The sequence below is a fragment of the Chrysemys picta genome, chromosome 6, assembly GCF_011386835.1.
Source record: "Chrysemys picta bellii isolate R12L10 chromosome 6, ASM1138683v2, whole genome shotgun sequence".
Classification (NCBI taxonomy): domain Eukaryota; kingdom Metazoa; phylum Chordata; order Testudines; family Emydidae; genus Chrysemys; species Chrysemys picta.
In genome coordinates this window covers 89,821,578-89,836,377 of record NC_088796.1, presented here as the reverse complement: position 1 = coordinate 89,836,377, position 14,800 = coordinate 89,821,578, and the positions used below count along the sequence as shown (strand labels likewise).

The window sequence follows — 14,800 nt, the reverse complement described above, 5'->3', positions numbered from 1 at the left end:
GATGGAAGAATCCTATGCACTGCTATAGGTTGGGGACCAAGTGGCTAAGCGACAGTTCTGGAGAAAAGAACCGGGGGATTACAGTGGACGAGAATCTGGATATGAGTCAACAGTGTGCCCTCGTTGCCAAGAAGGCTAACAGCATATTGGGCTGCATTAGTAGGAGCATTGCAAGCAGATCAAGGGAAGTGATTATTCCCCTGTGTTTGGCACTGGTGAGGCCACATCTGGAGTACTGTGTCCAGTTTTGGGCCCCCCAACTACAGAAAGGATGTGGACAAGTTGGAGCGAGTCCAGCGGAGGGCAACAAAAATGATTAGGGAGCTGGGGCACATGACTTACGAGCAGAGGCTGAGGGAACTGGGCTTATTTAGTCTGCAGAAGAAAAGAGTGGGGGGAATTTGATATCAGCCTTCAACTACCTGAAGGGAGGTTCCAAAGAGGATGGAGCTAGGCTGTTCTCAGTGGTGGCAGATGACAGAACAAGGAGTAATGGTCTCAAGTTGCAGTGTGGGAGGTCTAAGTTGGATATTAAGAAAAACTATTTCATTAGGAGAGTGGTGAAGCACTGGAATGGGTTACCTAGGGAGGTGGTGGAATCTCCATCCTTAGAGGTTTTTAAGGCCCAGCTTGACAAGCCCTGGCTAGGATGATTTAGTTAGAGTTGGTCCTGCTTTGAGCAGGGGTTTGGACTAGATGACCTCCTGAGGTCTCTTTCAGCCCTAATCTTCTATGATTTAAGACACATTAGTGTCTGCCTTTGTTCCAGTATGTTTTAGTGTTGTAGCCATGTTGGTTCCAGGATAGTAGAAAGACAAGGTGGGTGAAGTAATATCTTTTATCGTTTTCTGTTGGTGAAAGAGACAAGCTTTTGAGCTGCAAGCATTTGAAGAAGAGCTCTGGGTAGTGCAAAAGTGTGCCTCTTTCACCAACAAAAGTTGGTCCAACAAAAGATATTCCCTCATCCACCTTGGCTTTCTTCCAGTATGGTTTTTACAATATTCTTTGGCATTGTGGTCATTCACTGTAATAAATCCTCAGCTCATCTTTTGCTTTCTTCCTTAAACACAGTGTAAGTGATTCTTCCTTACCAAACTCTAGCTCACTTGTTCCTTTAGCATAATGTTTTCATCTTTTCAGGCAGTTTTATCTTTAGGGTAAAAATTGTAAATCTCCATGAAGATCAGAACTGTTATATTTCATAGTTTATGCCAAAGGATAATCTCTGCTTTGAAAGAGACTATTTTACACTGTATAAACTGAAATCACAGGCATTCACTTCTAGTTACACAGTCCATTTGTGTACCAGATATTACTTAAGATTCTATTTGTTAAATGAATCCTGAACCATTAAGTCTGGAAGTGGTGACAGTGTTATAGTGCCTAATAGTGTCATGTTACTGTAGGAAAGCCCCTGAATTTGACACCAAGTATACTAATTTTCACCTCTGTCAATGGCATTATATTGTCCTTGGAGCAGAGGTTAAATTAAATATTCCCTTTTTCTAATGTGCTGTTTTCTAAGAATGATTACTGATTTCTAGACATTTGAAATAGCATTAGTGATGGAAGCAGTCACATACACACCAGTTACCATAGAAGCTCTCACTTACACATATGTAATTTGAAGAGTTCTACAAACACACTGCAATGTGTTAGTGGGAGCAAGAGCACTTGGATTTATTCCCTTTACATAGCAGCTCATGATCTGAATAATCATCTCATATCTATAGTTTCCTGCTATCCCTTTCTCTATTTGATTCTGTCTCTTCTGTGGAAAATACCTTGGATTAACGGTCATTTGTCTGTTTGCCTGTCTTCCCAAGGTTGGAAAACAAAATTGCCATGTTTTTGAGAAATCTGCTGAAATCTCTTTAATAATTGTAGGCCCAGTCCCTTCAGGTAGCTGATTTGTTTAATAAAAGCCTTCTGGGACCAAGAAGGCTCTTTCCCGCCAATTATGCCTGCTTTGTAGAAATAAATTATCAGATGTATCCAGTATATACCACAAATAAAAAACAACAACAGTAAATGGATTAAAAAAGAAAAGAAAAAAGCCACTATGGCTAAACAATAGAGTAAAAGAGGTGGTTAGAGACAAAAAGACATCCTTATAAATTCCTCCGACTGAGGAAAATAGAAAGGAGTATAAACTCTGGCAGGCCGAGTGTAAACATACAATTAGGCAGACCCTCCTCCCACCCCAAAAATTGAAGAGCAAATAGCAAAATACACAAAAACTAACAGCAAAAAAACGAACAAACAAACAAAAAATTAAGTCGGTCAGAAGCTGGAATCCTGCCAAGCAGTCAGTGAGGCCACTGAACAATTGAAGTGCGAAAGGAGCACTCAAGGAAGACCACAAGGCTGTTGTGGAAAAAATAAATGAATTCATGGGCGGTGGGTGAACCTATGGCTTTGGGAGGCTTGCCCCAGCCCCACCCCTTCTGCCTGGGGCCCTGCCCCTTCCATGCTCACTGAAGCCCAGCCCCCACTGTGGCCACTGGGCCCTGCCTAGCACTCCCAGTCTGCTCCCCCCCACTGTGGCTGCTGGCCTCTGACCCAAGCTAGCGCCCTCAGCTTCCCCCCCAGCCTTGGAGCACCGGGCAGCGCGGCACCAGAGAGCCGGGCAACATGGCCCCAGCCCCTCTGGCCCCAGAGCGCTGGGCAGTGCAGCCCCAACCTTCCCAGTCCTGGAGTGCCAGGGAGCACAGCCCCAGTCTTCCCAGCCCTGGAGCACTGGAGGGCCAGCCAACGCAGCTCCAGCCCCAGAGCACCAGCCAGCGTGGCCCCAGCCGCCCTAGGCCACATCGCCTGGCCCGACCCCCAGCTGGCCGGCACCCCCGCCCCTGAAGGCCTCCCTGACTGAGCGCCAGCCCGAGTGCCTGGCTGAGCCACCTCACTCCCCCCCAGAGCATGTGGCGGGCAGCATGGCCCCAATGACAGGGTGGCCCCAGCCCCAGCAGGCTCCCTAGAGAGCAGAGTGACTGGGCTGGGGCTTAGTTGTAGCTGCATGCTGCAGGTAGGAGGGGCCTGGCCTGGGGTGGAGCGTGGGCGTGGTCACCCGTGACTGTTTGGGTAGGCACAGCCTTCCCTTGCCTACATTACACATTGCCCATGAATGAATTCTTTGCATTTGTCCTCACTGCAGAGGATGTGAAGGAGATTCACACAGCTGAACCATTCTTTTTAGATGATAGATTTGAGGAACTGGCCCAGATTGAGATGTCAATATGGAAGTTTTTGGAACAAATTGATAAATGAAGCAGTAATAAGTCACTAGGCCCAGATGGTATTCACCAAAGAGTTCTGAATAAACTCAAATATGAAATACCAGAACTACTAACTGTGGTATGTAACCTATCACTTAAATCAGCCTCTGTACCAGGTGACTGGAGGATAGCTAACGGAACATTGATTTTTAAAAAAGGCTCCAGAAGTGATCTTGGCTGGTAAGCCTAACTTCAGTATCAGGCAAATTGGTAGAAACTATAGTAAAAAACAGAATTATCAGTCACATGGATGAACACAATATGTTGGGGAAGAATCAACATGGCTTTGGTAAAGGGAATTCATGCCTCACCAATCTATGTGAATTCTTTGAAGGTGTCAGCAAGCATGTGGACAAGGGTGATCCACTGGATATAGGGTACTTGGACTTTCAGAAAGCCTTTAACAAGGTCCCACATCAAAGGCTTTTGAGCAAAGTAAGCAGTCATGTGATAAAGGAAAGGTCCTCTCATGTATCAGTAACTGGTTTAAAGATAGGAAACAAAGGGTAGGAATAAATGGTCAGTTTTTCACAATGGAGGGGGGTAAATAGCGGGGTCCCCCAAGGATCTGTACTGGGACCAGTGCTGTTCAACATATTCATAAATGTTCTGGAAAAGGGGGGAAACAGTGAGATGGCAGAATTTGCAGACGATACAAAAATTACTGAATATAATTAAGTCCAAAGCTGACTGCAAAGAGTTACAGAGGGATCTCTTTAAACTGTGTGACTGGACAACAGAATGGCAGATAAATGCAAAGTAAGGCACATTGGAAAACAATCCCAACTATATGCCCCCAAAATGATGGGGTCTAAATAAACTGTTACCAGTCAAGAAAGAGATCTTGGAGTCATTGTGGATAGTTCTCTGAAAACATCTGCTCAATGTGCAGCGGCAGTCCAGAAAGCTAACAGAATGTTAGGAACCATTAGGAAATGGACAGATAAGAAGTAAAAAAATACCATAATGCCACTATGTAAATGCATGGTATGTCCACCCTTGAATACTGAGTTCAGTTCTGGTTGTCTCATCTAAAAAAAGATATACACCTCTACCTCGATATAACGCTGTCCTCGGGAGCCAAAAAATCTTACCGCATTATAGGTGAAACGGCGTTATATTGAACTTGCTTTGATCCACCGGAGTGCACAGCGCCCCCCGTCCCCCGGAGCGCTGCTTTACCGCATTATATCTGAATTCGTGTTATATCGGGTCACGTTATATCGGGGTAGAGGTCTATTAGAATTGAAAAAGGTACAGGGAAGGGCAACTAAATTGATTAGGGCTATAGAACAGATTCTATATGTGTGAAGATTAACAAAACTGGAACTGTTCGGCTTAGAAAGGAGATGAATAAGGCGTAGATATGATAGAGGTCTATAAAATCATGAATGGTGTGGAGAAAGTTAATAAGGAAGTGTTATTTACCCTTTCACATAACACAAGAACCAGGGGTCACCTGGCAAAATTAATAGGCAGCGGATTTAAAATTAACATAAAGAAATATTTCTTTACACAACACACAGTCAACCTATGGAACTCATTTCCAGGGGATGTTATAAAGGCCAAAAATATAATTTGTTAAAAAAAGAATTAGATAAATTCACGGAGGATAGATTCATCAGTGGCAATCAGCCAAGATGGTCAGGGATACAACCCCATGCTCCAGGTGTCCCTAAGCCTCTGATTGCCAAAAGATGGGACTGGATGACGGGATGGATCACCCAAAAATTTCCCTGGTCTGTTCATTCCCTCTGAACCATCTAACACCAGCCACTATCTGAAGACAGGCTACTGGGCTCGATAGACCATTGGTCTGACCCAGCATGGCCATTTGTATGTTCTTTTGTTCTTGGGATACAGAAGTAATTCTGCAACATAGTCAGTGTATGAAGCAGGGTTAGTCAAACCAATAATGAGCAGTTAAAAGATGACGCTTCCTCTGGAGTGCACAAAGTGGAATTAATATCTAAACTTACCTTTAAGAATAAAGGAAAGTAAATAAAGAATAAAGTGTGGGAATACTCTGTCTGAGTGGCAAGAAGAGAATTTAGAAGAAGAATTGAAGGGTTTACTTGAGGGATAGTAGCAGAAAGTTGCCCAAAGAAGAATGTAGTAATGTGTAAAGTAAATTAGGGGAAACTTATTTTGCACCTAAATATACCCCATCTGTTTTCCTGCTCCTCACCACGCCCTTCCACACTCTCTTAGTGCATAAACTACTCCAAATTACACTCACTTCCATTGACTTTCCTGATATGTAACTTATGCCACAGCTTGAATCATCTTCTCCTCATAGTATCTCCATCAGTGGAGAGCCAATTTTTTAAAGAAAAGCTGTAAGGTTTTAGATGGAATGTCTGATTCCAAGGTTTCCCAGCCACATGAAAAAGCTCAAAGACTGGCATATCCTCTTCTTCATCAGTTGGAACTAGTGAGTATGATGTGTAATTGCACACATCAGTTGTTTGACACTTTTTCTAAACATAATGTTTTACAAAAGAGACTCGAAAAATATGCAAAAGGAAATAAGGAACACTTTCAAGTCGCTCCCTAGATGCATTTTAAGATTTCTTGGATGAGCATGTGGTGTGTTTTTCATGAGAAGTATACATGTGTGCTTATGGGAGGAAGTCTGGGGAAAGGTTTCACTTGAATGCATATAGAAATGGAGTTAGGAGTACGCTACTGGAATTCATTAATGATTCAGGATGGTTGGTTTCAGTTTCGCCTCTCTCTGTTCACAAGACAAAACCCAATCGATACTTCTCTTTCAAGGTCACCACTCATTCCTTTCCTTGTTCTTCTGATCATCCCTCCTTAGCTTTCTGCACCAAAACCTACAAATATTTTGGAAGATTTAATTTCTGAGGAATTGAAATTAGTCATTGATATTTTTTCATAGTCAGATTTGGACTTAAGGCTATATTATGCATCGGAAAACCTGTCAGGTTTTGACATTCTAGTAGTGAGCAAATCCTCAGAAATCTGGGTGCCTTTCTGAGCTATTTAATTTTTCTAAGATTTGTAAAATTGAGTTGGAAATTGCAAGAGAATGGGCTGTTTCCTGAGACTTCCAGTACTTCCTAATTCCATACTGAGAATAAGATTGGTACAGTTTGGAGGCATTTCTGCTTCCAGAGCTGCAAGTTTGAGGTAGGAGGAACCCCCAACAACTACTGATAAGTTATCTGAACTTTTCCAAACCTATTAGGACATTGGTTCAATATGGGCCAATACTGAGAAGTTTGCCACTTATTGAATCACCAGTCTCACTTCTTGCAGTTGTATTGGAATCCTAAGGGTAGACCCAGAATCAATAGGCAGAGAAACAGTGATCCAATAGAGATGAAAACCTGTCTCCATCTATAGTAGCTTTCCTATTCTGAGAAATGCAGTAAATGGCACCAGAGTATTTTAATTATGCTTCTTCTTGGAATGTCATAGAATATATTCTCAGCCATGTATTTCCTATCTAAAATTTCCAATGAAATATAGATGTGGTATTTTGACTAAAAACAAGTAAGAATTCTCATTGTCACATGAGTTAAGGTCATGCTTAAGATGGATCTGCTTTTTAAAATCTCAATGTTATGGTTAAGAAATTACTTCTAAAATTTAACTCAAGCTGAAAAAACATATATACATTTTCTTCTGAGACAGAAGTGGAACAGTTGGGAACACAGCTGAACAAATACTGCGAAGCAGCAGAAATGAATGAATGGGCCAAATCCTCTACTGGTGTAAATGGTTGCTGCTCAGTTGACTTCCATGGCGTTTCATGTGTTTACAGCAGCAAAGAATTTGGTGCAATATATTGTAAGTTGGACAAAGAATAGAAAAGAAAATGAAGGAATAATTTCTTCCGTCAGCTTCCTTGGAGAAGGCAGAAGTGCTCACAAAGACTGAGGAAAATCCAGACAGTCAAAGGCTCTTCAGTTTTGACATAATTCTGAGTTATCATAATAATTTCCGAAGTGAGCTGCTGGAGTTCAGCTATATTGTAGGACGTTATGAGCACAGTTAATCATGACTGTTAAACAAGGCAGATCCAAATTTGCAGTGGGTCATAACCCTTAATCAGTCAAAGAAAATACACAGTTTGCTTTATTCATTCTACTGACGTTATGTTTAATATGGTTCAAACAAGTTTTATATGTACTGTATTGATTTTATGCTGTTCATAAAATGTTGGTAATAGAAAATCTATTTTTCTATGTGGAATCAGTACCTTAATGTTAATATAATTTCTAAGGAAAAAATGGCTTGATTCTCTTAGTTACATGAATGGGTACTGTATGCATAGCTATACAAAGTCTGCAAGAATATAATCCAGACTTTGTTGATGAGTAGGATAGAGTGCTGTATAGCTGGCTGGGTTAGCTTTCCATGTATTTCTTATTTCTTATTGATTAAGCTTAAGGGCAGTATTTTCAGATGTTGGTCCCCAAGTGGTGCCCACAAAATATGTCTGTGTCAATTGGGCATGGAAATGCCACATTTGCATGCGATGATCAAAGAGTTATGCTCAAAATTACCCTTTGCTAATGTATTTTCCCATTTGAACACAGCAGGCACATGTTCCTTTGCAAGTACAGCTTAGCACTGGTGTCTGAAATTTTGGCCTTACAGGCTTGACCTTGCAAGTCATCTATGTATAATCATTATGTCTCACCATCAGCTCTGGCTGAGCTACTCTTAGTGCAAGTCCCAAAGAGGTTGGCTACTTTTGTGCTTCCTTGATCCTGGGGGCAGCTGCTTGGCTCCTGACATATTAGAGCAGCTGTAGAGCTGGTTAATGGCCCATTTGGGGCCATTCTGCTGGCTAGGATTGCAGGAGTGCAAAGTGCAGCAGGCCTGCTCCCTCCAGAACTTCCACTATATTGGGAGGACCAGGGGTAAGTGCAGAGTGAGCTATACTGGCTGTGGGCTACCTGGGGATTTTCCTATGCCAAGGAGCAGCATAAAAATGGGACATAGCAGGGCTGATGATCTAGTCTATTGACTTTACTGGGAATCATTCAAGCATTATGAGCCAAATTCATAACTGAAGGTGATGCAGATGCCCTGGGCCAAAATCATCCTGAGGGTATGTCTATACTGGAACAGGAAGTGCAATTTTCTGCTTGGGTAGTCTTAGCTCAATTAGAGCTAGTGTCAGTAATGTGCTAAAAACCCTGTAGCCACAGCTGCACAATGGTCCAATGGTTTGTATTCAGGGCAGCTAGCCCATCCCACCATTGTGTAGCTGTGGCTACACTGCTATTTGTAGTGCACTGGCTTGATCAGAGCTAGCAAGGTATGTCTACCCAAGCTGGAAATTGCACCTCCAGCTCCAGTGTAGGCATATTTCTTAATTACAGAATATAAAGCATAACAATACAGATGATTTTAAACAGCTGTAAAATAAGTGCTTGTGCTGTATTTATTTACTCACTATGTTGATATAGCCCAAATCCAGTAACATAAAAGTATTAACTAGTAGAGGTGATACTCATAAATAAATAGAGATATCCTATCTCCTAGAACTGGAAGGGACCTTGAAAGGTCATTGAGTCCAGCCCCCTGCCTTCACTGGCAGGACCAAGTACTGATTTTGCCCCAGATCCCTAAGTGGCCCCCTCAAGGATTGAACTCACAACCCTGGGTTTAACAGGCCAATGCTCAAAGCACTGAGCTATCCCCCCCTTAAGAATATCAAAGGTGAATTATGAAGATCAGCTAAAAAAGTAACAGGAAGGAAGGATATTATTCTGCATATTAAGTCGGGGGAAAAAAGAGAAAGTACAGCAAGTAAAAATCTTTACAAACAAAAAGTACAATAGAATTTACAGTAGCAAGTGACTACCTTCATATTAGATTAATGTTAATGCATTCCATTCCAGTTCATGTTGAAGTAAAAGGAGTTTGTCTGGTAGATGAAATGTGGCTTTCACTGCAAGACTGGGATAATGAACGTGAGACAAGAGGATATATAGTCTCATAAACTGTGGAATAAAGACCAAAGACTATATTGTTTTTATGTCTACCTAATGGACTAGTGCATTAGTAGGAGCATTGCCAGCAGATTGAGGGAAGTGATTATTCCCCTCTGTTCGGCACTGGTGAGGCCACATCTGGAGTATTGTGTCCAGTTTTGGGCCCCCCACTACAGAAAGGATGTGGACAAATTGGAGAGAGTCCAGCAGAGGGCAACAAAAATGATCCAGGGCCTGGGGCACATGACTTCCAAGGAAAGGCTGAGGGAACTGGGCTTGTTTAGTCTGCAGACGAGTGAGGGGGGATTTGATAGCAGCCTTCAACTACCTGAAGTGGGGTCCCAAAGAAGATAGAGCTAGGCTGTTCTTAGTGGTGGCAGATGACAGAACAAGGAGCAATGGTCTCAAGTTGCAATGGGGGAGGTCTAGGTTGGATGTTAGGAAACACTATTTCACTAGGAGGGCGATGAAGCACTGGAATGGGTTACCTAGGGAGGTGGTGGAATCTCCATCCTTAGAGGTTTTTAAGGCCCAGCTTGACAAAGCCCTGGCCTTGATGATTTAGTTGGAGTTGGTCCTGCTTTGAGCAGTGGGTTGGACTAGATGACCTCCTGAGGTCTCTTCCAACCCTAATCTTCTATAATTCTATGATTCTGTGACTACTCAATGATTTCATCTTAGAGCAGCTGTCTTAACGTAAAACAATATTACAACTAGTTTTAATTTTATTTCACTATATGTTCTTTACATAAATAAAAACCACATACACCTAAACTCGTGTATAGTTCATGGTGCATTTTAAGTTCAGTAATGAATCTGTGGGATTCTTTTGATTGTGAATGTCAGGGTTTTGAGCCAGGTTTGAAATAAACTATATATTTTTTGCAATATGTGATAGCAAACCTGTGGGATTTAGACTGAATGATTGAATCTGATTGCAGTTTGCTATATGGTTTTGTTCATCTGCTCTACAATGTAGTGTACGGCTCCACATAAATCCGCTGGGTGTAAGCAAAGCCAGGTGTATCCCCAGAGACCCTCTCTAGACTAGTAAATATGTTGTGTTTAAAAACGTTAGCTAACATGTTTGCAAAAGTGATCTATTTTCCTAATCTCTCAAAATAAAACTTCCTTAATGCCCTTTCATAAAGAGACTCAAATGTTATCTGTTCTACCATTACTGGTTTATTTGACCAAATCTGATTATTATTTGATTCAATACCAGAAAAATTGATTTGTCACATAAATTACTTGGTGAAAAACTGCAGAATTAGTCAAATAATGACTTAGAAAAATATTTGACAGCTGTAAATCCAGCATATGTTTATATATAGTATATTGAGCACCTTTAAATAATCAGTAATAGAACAATTTTTTCGTCTTATCTGTAAATTGGTCATTCTGATTTGCATATATTGTAATAATTTCACTCACTTCTGTGGTAAAACATGGCAAGTTTTAATGGCCTGACCCTAGTTCCTTAAAGTCTTTGAAAACATCTTCCTTCACTTCAGTAGTGCTGGATTGGGCCCTAATGCCACACAGGGAAATCACTAAAATGCTCTGTTTGCATAAGAGAAAGTTCGTCATGCTAACTATCATTTGGGCTCTATCACAGATTGTATCCACACACACAATTATGACCAACCGCACACAGCCATCCACAGCACTGTTTGGCGCCGACTTTTTCCAAGCAAGGCTAACCCTTCTTCAGAAAGGAAGTGAAGGAGGAATGTATTTGGGCAGACTGGAATCTGATCCTTGGCTCCACTATGGCACCTTTCTGCCATGCCAGCACATCTTGCCCTAACGCATAACTGGCCAGGGGAGGAATCTCCTGACATAACTGAATCCCCATATGCCCGTTTGCAGTCCCTGGTGTAGGGGGTATAGCTGGAGCACTGCTGCGCACTAGCAAACTCTGGGATGCTTAAATTGCTCTCTGTTGCAAAGTAGGATTGGCCTGGTGCTTGGCAGTCTAAGGATTAGGGCAGTTTAGAGATGGCTTACGTCATCTTTGCTGCGCTGGGCATAGAGAGGCTGGGCTTAAGGATCTGGTTTGATGTGTGTACTCATGGAGCTGGTGTGGACCTAGGGCATTGGCTCATTACTGGCCCAGAGGGTCATACCATCTATCAAATCACTACCCCCTCTTCCTACAGCACCCTAAGTGTTTTTCCATTATTGCTTTGGCTTTAATTAGAATGTAAGATCATTCTCCCTGGATCCTGCAGCAGCAACCCATGATAGCTCCACTCCTTCTAGATCCCTTCCCTCCAGACTGCCTGTGGGGAGATCTGTGGGAGCTGATGTCTTTGGCTGTGTGATGGGAACAGGAGTTTGGTCCAAATGCATTAACAGAGGCAGAGGGCTTAACGCTTGTGCTTTTCATGCAGTTCAGAAAGTTACATGCCTGGCACTGGTGCTCTCTGATGAATGGCGGCAGACAAACACTGACATTTTGAAAAGTATTCGCAGTGTCAAGATGTGTGGATAAGAAGCCCAATAGCTCCTGTCGCAGGGATGTAATTAGTTTTAAATAAGAAGATAGCCTTAACTCTAAACACTTACTTCCTAATAGCCTCCCCTGGTAGGGATGGCGATAAGTAGCTAAACCTAGGTATCCATTATAGGATGAAGTCTCTAATTTATTTTATGTTAATTAAGTTTATAATTACATAGTATCATTTAGTAAAACTGTTTATTTTCTCCCACAAGAAACTAACTGAGTTTTCAGAAGGGGCTTTTTGGCTGTAATTTAGATGCAAATAGCCTATTAGATGTAGTTTGTGTTTAGTTCATTTGGTTACTGTTCAATGATGATGTAGTAGGAGGCAACATACAAAGAACTGAAACCACTAGCGGAGTGAACAAGGAAGGGCCAGGCTGGGGTGGACACACATTGTCTTCGCTTTGGCACCGAAAAGTTGTGGCAAAAAGACTGGGGCTGATTTATAGTCTAGAGTTGTATAACAGTTTCCACAGAGTCCCTCCTCCCCAGAGGGCTAGGGACAGTCCAGCCCAGTGGTGTGCCTGGTGGGGGGCAGCTTCAAATAGCTTTGCTGCCTTGGGAGAAGGGGGAAGGTCATTAGGGGCCAGAGTCAGTGCAGAGCCACCAAGCCTTGATGTGGTTAGCCCTGTCTGCCTATGGTTTGTGGGTGAACCCTGCTGACTATTCTGGGGATGTAAACCTTGCCCCAACAGAATGAGAGGGGTGGTATTCCAGGAGATCCTCGTGGAGACTTCCTTCCCCAGAGCCCCCATGTTCTCCTACCGGAGGCACTAATCCAGATAAAGGGTATCAAAAGGCTGCTTTGCAGTTTATGCTTCTCCTATGATTCTTTCAGTCTTCATAGAGTTGCTGGTCCAGTAGGATCTCTGGCAAGGGAGAAGTAATAGTGTTTTTCTTTTTCCAAAAAAGTGAAATATTTTCTTGGCAGAAGCTCTTTCTTTATTATTCTGTAAGAAGGCAGTTCTATGGGGTAAAAACCCCAATCCTGGGTTATATCAAAACAGCAATGAGAGGTGGGTGAATCAAATAGCGATTTTGCTGAATAGATCATGCTGAGCTATAGCAAAAGGAGTACAGATCAGCGTCTCCAGGCTGTTCTGGCCAGTCTCCTGCCTACTGGAGGTCAGGAGAAAGGAGAGGAAAGAAGCCACTCTGGAGCGAGACCATTTGAATATTGTTATTGTTATTAACTGTATTACACTAAAGGCAGCAACTGAGACCAGGATCCCATTGTGCTTGGCACTGTATTGTCACAAAGTGAGATACAGTCCCTGCCCCAAAGGGCTCACAGTAGAAATAAAGAGGAGAAACAGAAGCACATAGAGGAGAAGTGACTTGCCCTGAGCTAGGATTAGAATCCAGGTCTCCTGACTCCTAATCCACTGGACCACACTTTATCCATCCTAAATCAATGGCATTTATGCATCTTAAATCAATCCTTGTGGTGAGTGTATTGACTGCCACATGGAACTGAATGAATAGTAAGGGTCTTCTGTAGGCAGGAAAAGTGAATGAAATACAAGTAGAAGAGCCAGCAGCTGTCACAAGCAAAATGTTAGGAGCAATCAGTGATTAGCATATGCATTTTGCAAGTATAAGTGGCACTCAGACTTCATAGACTTATAATAATAAAATGTCATTGAGAGAAAGTATGAGAATTACTCAATCACAATTGGAAATACTGTATTAATATAAATTCCTTTGATCATTGTAATACAACATGAAGAAGGATAATCTTGCTGTATATTAATGTAATTCCATATCTATTCGGAGTGTACCAAAATAAGAAATATCAACTCCTTCACTACCTCTTCTAGGAATGTCCTGGCTTGGCAATTGTAGATTGAAGGCCATGTACTGTGTGTCTGGAATTCCCATTGATCTCGGTGGAAATTGCACACACCAGATTGATGGCAGAATTGGCCCAGCTGTTTGGGTAGAGAGAGACTGAATAGTTTCCAACACAGGAATTACTCTGTTTTTCACGAGAGTGAGACATAATTACGCTGTGTCCTTCATGTGCTGCGATTTTCCTTTTATACTGAAGTAAAGTGACACCTGTCAAAGCTGCATCTGTGTTGTAGTGCATTTGCGTGTTTAACATTCATCTCGATGAGCATATTAAACACAAGTGGTCGGGATGTCAAAAGGTAAACAGCCCCTTTCCTTAACAGCTTTGACTTTTCAAGGACTACTGAAAGCTCTAAGAACATTCCTTGAAGTATTGATTGATTTCTTAGGCACTCAAATGAAGGGTGGGATAATCTGCAGAAGTTCTGGTTTTGAAATGTCTCTGCAGTGAGTAACTTTTAGGCTCTTTTCTGTGAATTGGGAATTCACACCAGTGTTAAAACAATAGATTTTTTCTTTCCATTGTCTTCAATATTATTTACATACCATACTGTTCAGTTCTCTCAATTTAAGAAATTCCATATAGGGATAGCTCAGTGGTTTGAGCATTGGCCTGCTAAACCCAGGGTTGTGAGTTCAATCCTTGAGAGGGCCACTTAGGGATCTGGGGCAAAATCAGTACTTGGTCCTGCTAGGGAAGGCAAGGGGCTGGACTCGATGACCTTTCAAGGTCCCTTCCAGTTCTAGGAGATATCTCCATTAATTTAATTTAAATATCTATTTTACCTTTTCTGTGGTTTTCCTTCTTTTTAGCATTTCATCACTTCAATTCCTCTGACCCTTTCTTGTTTTGGATGCATGCTTATTCTCAGAATTCCCATGATGTCTTTTCTAATCACAAGAAGCAACTTTTCAGCCTGGGTTGCTTTATTATTTTAGATTATGAAAAGCAACAAAATAAAAGAGAACAGAAGTAAAGTGTTTGTAAGAGAGAAAGAGAGAGGTGTGTATGTTCTCTGAAATGTGCTGCATCCAGTCTGCCTTACAAATTGGCATATGCCCCTGCAGAGGCCCAGTCCTTATAAATTTAATGTGGCAGTGCACAGAAAAAGTAACAACAGGTACAAGCTACATGCAAAACACAATTCTTTCTTGAGTCTAAAGTATTCTGGTGGAATATCAGGAGT

At 41.9% G+C, this 14,800-nt stretch overlaps 1 protein-coding gene across 5 annotated transcripts in view; it reads left to right on the top strand.

The window, feature by feature from the left end:
• The window catches only part of NTRK2 (neurotrophic receptor tyrosine kinase 2), a 270,677-nt gene that overhangs the window by 95,609 nt on the left and 160,268 nt on the right, over positions 1 to 14,800 (top strand). The gene's annotated exons all lie outside the window — the stretch shown is intronic.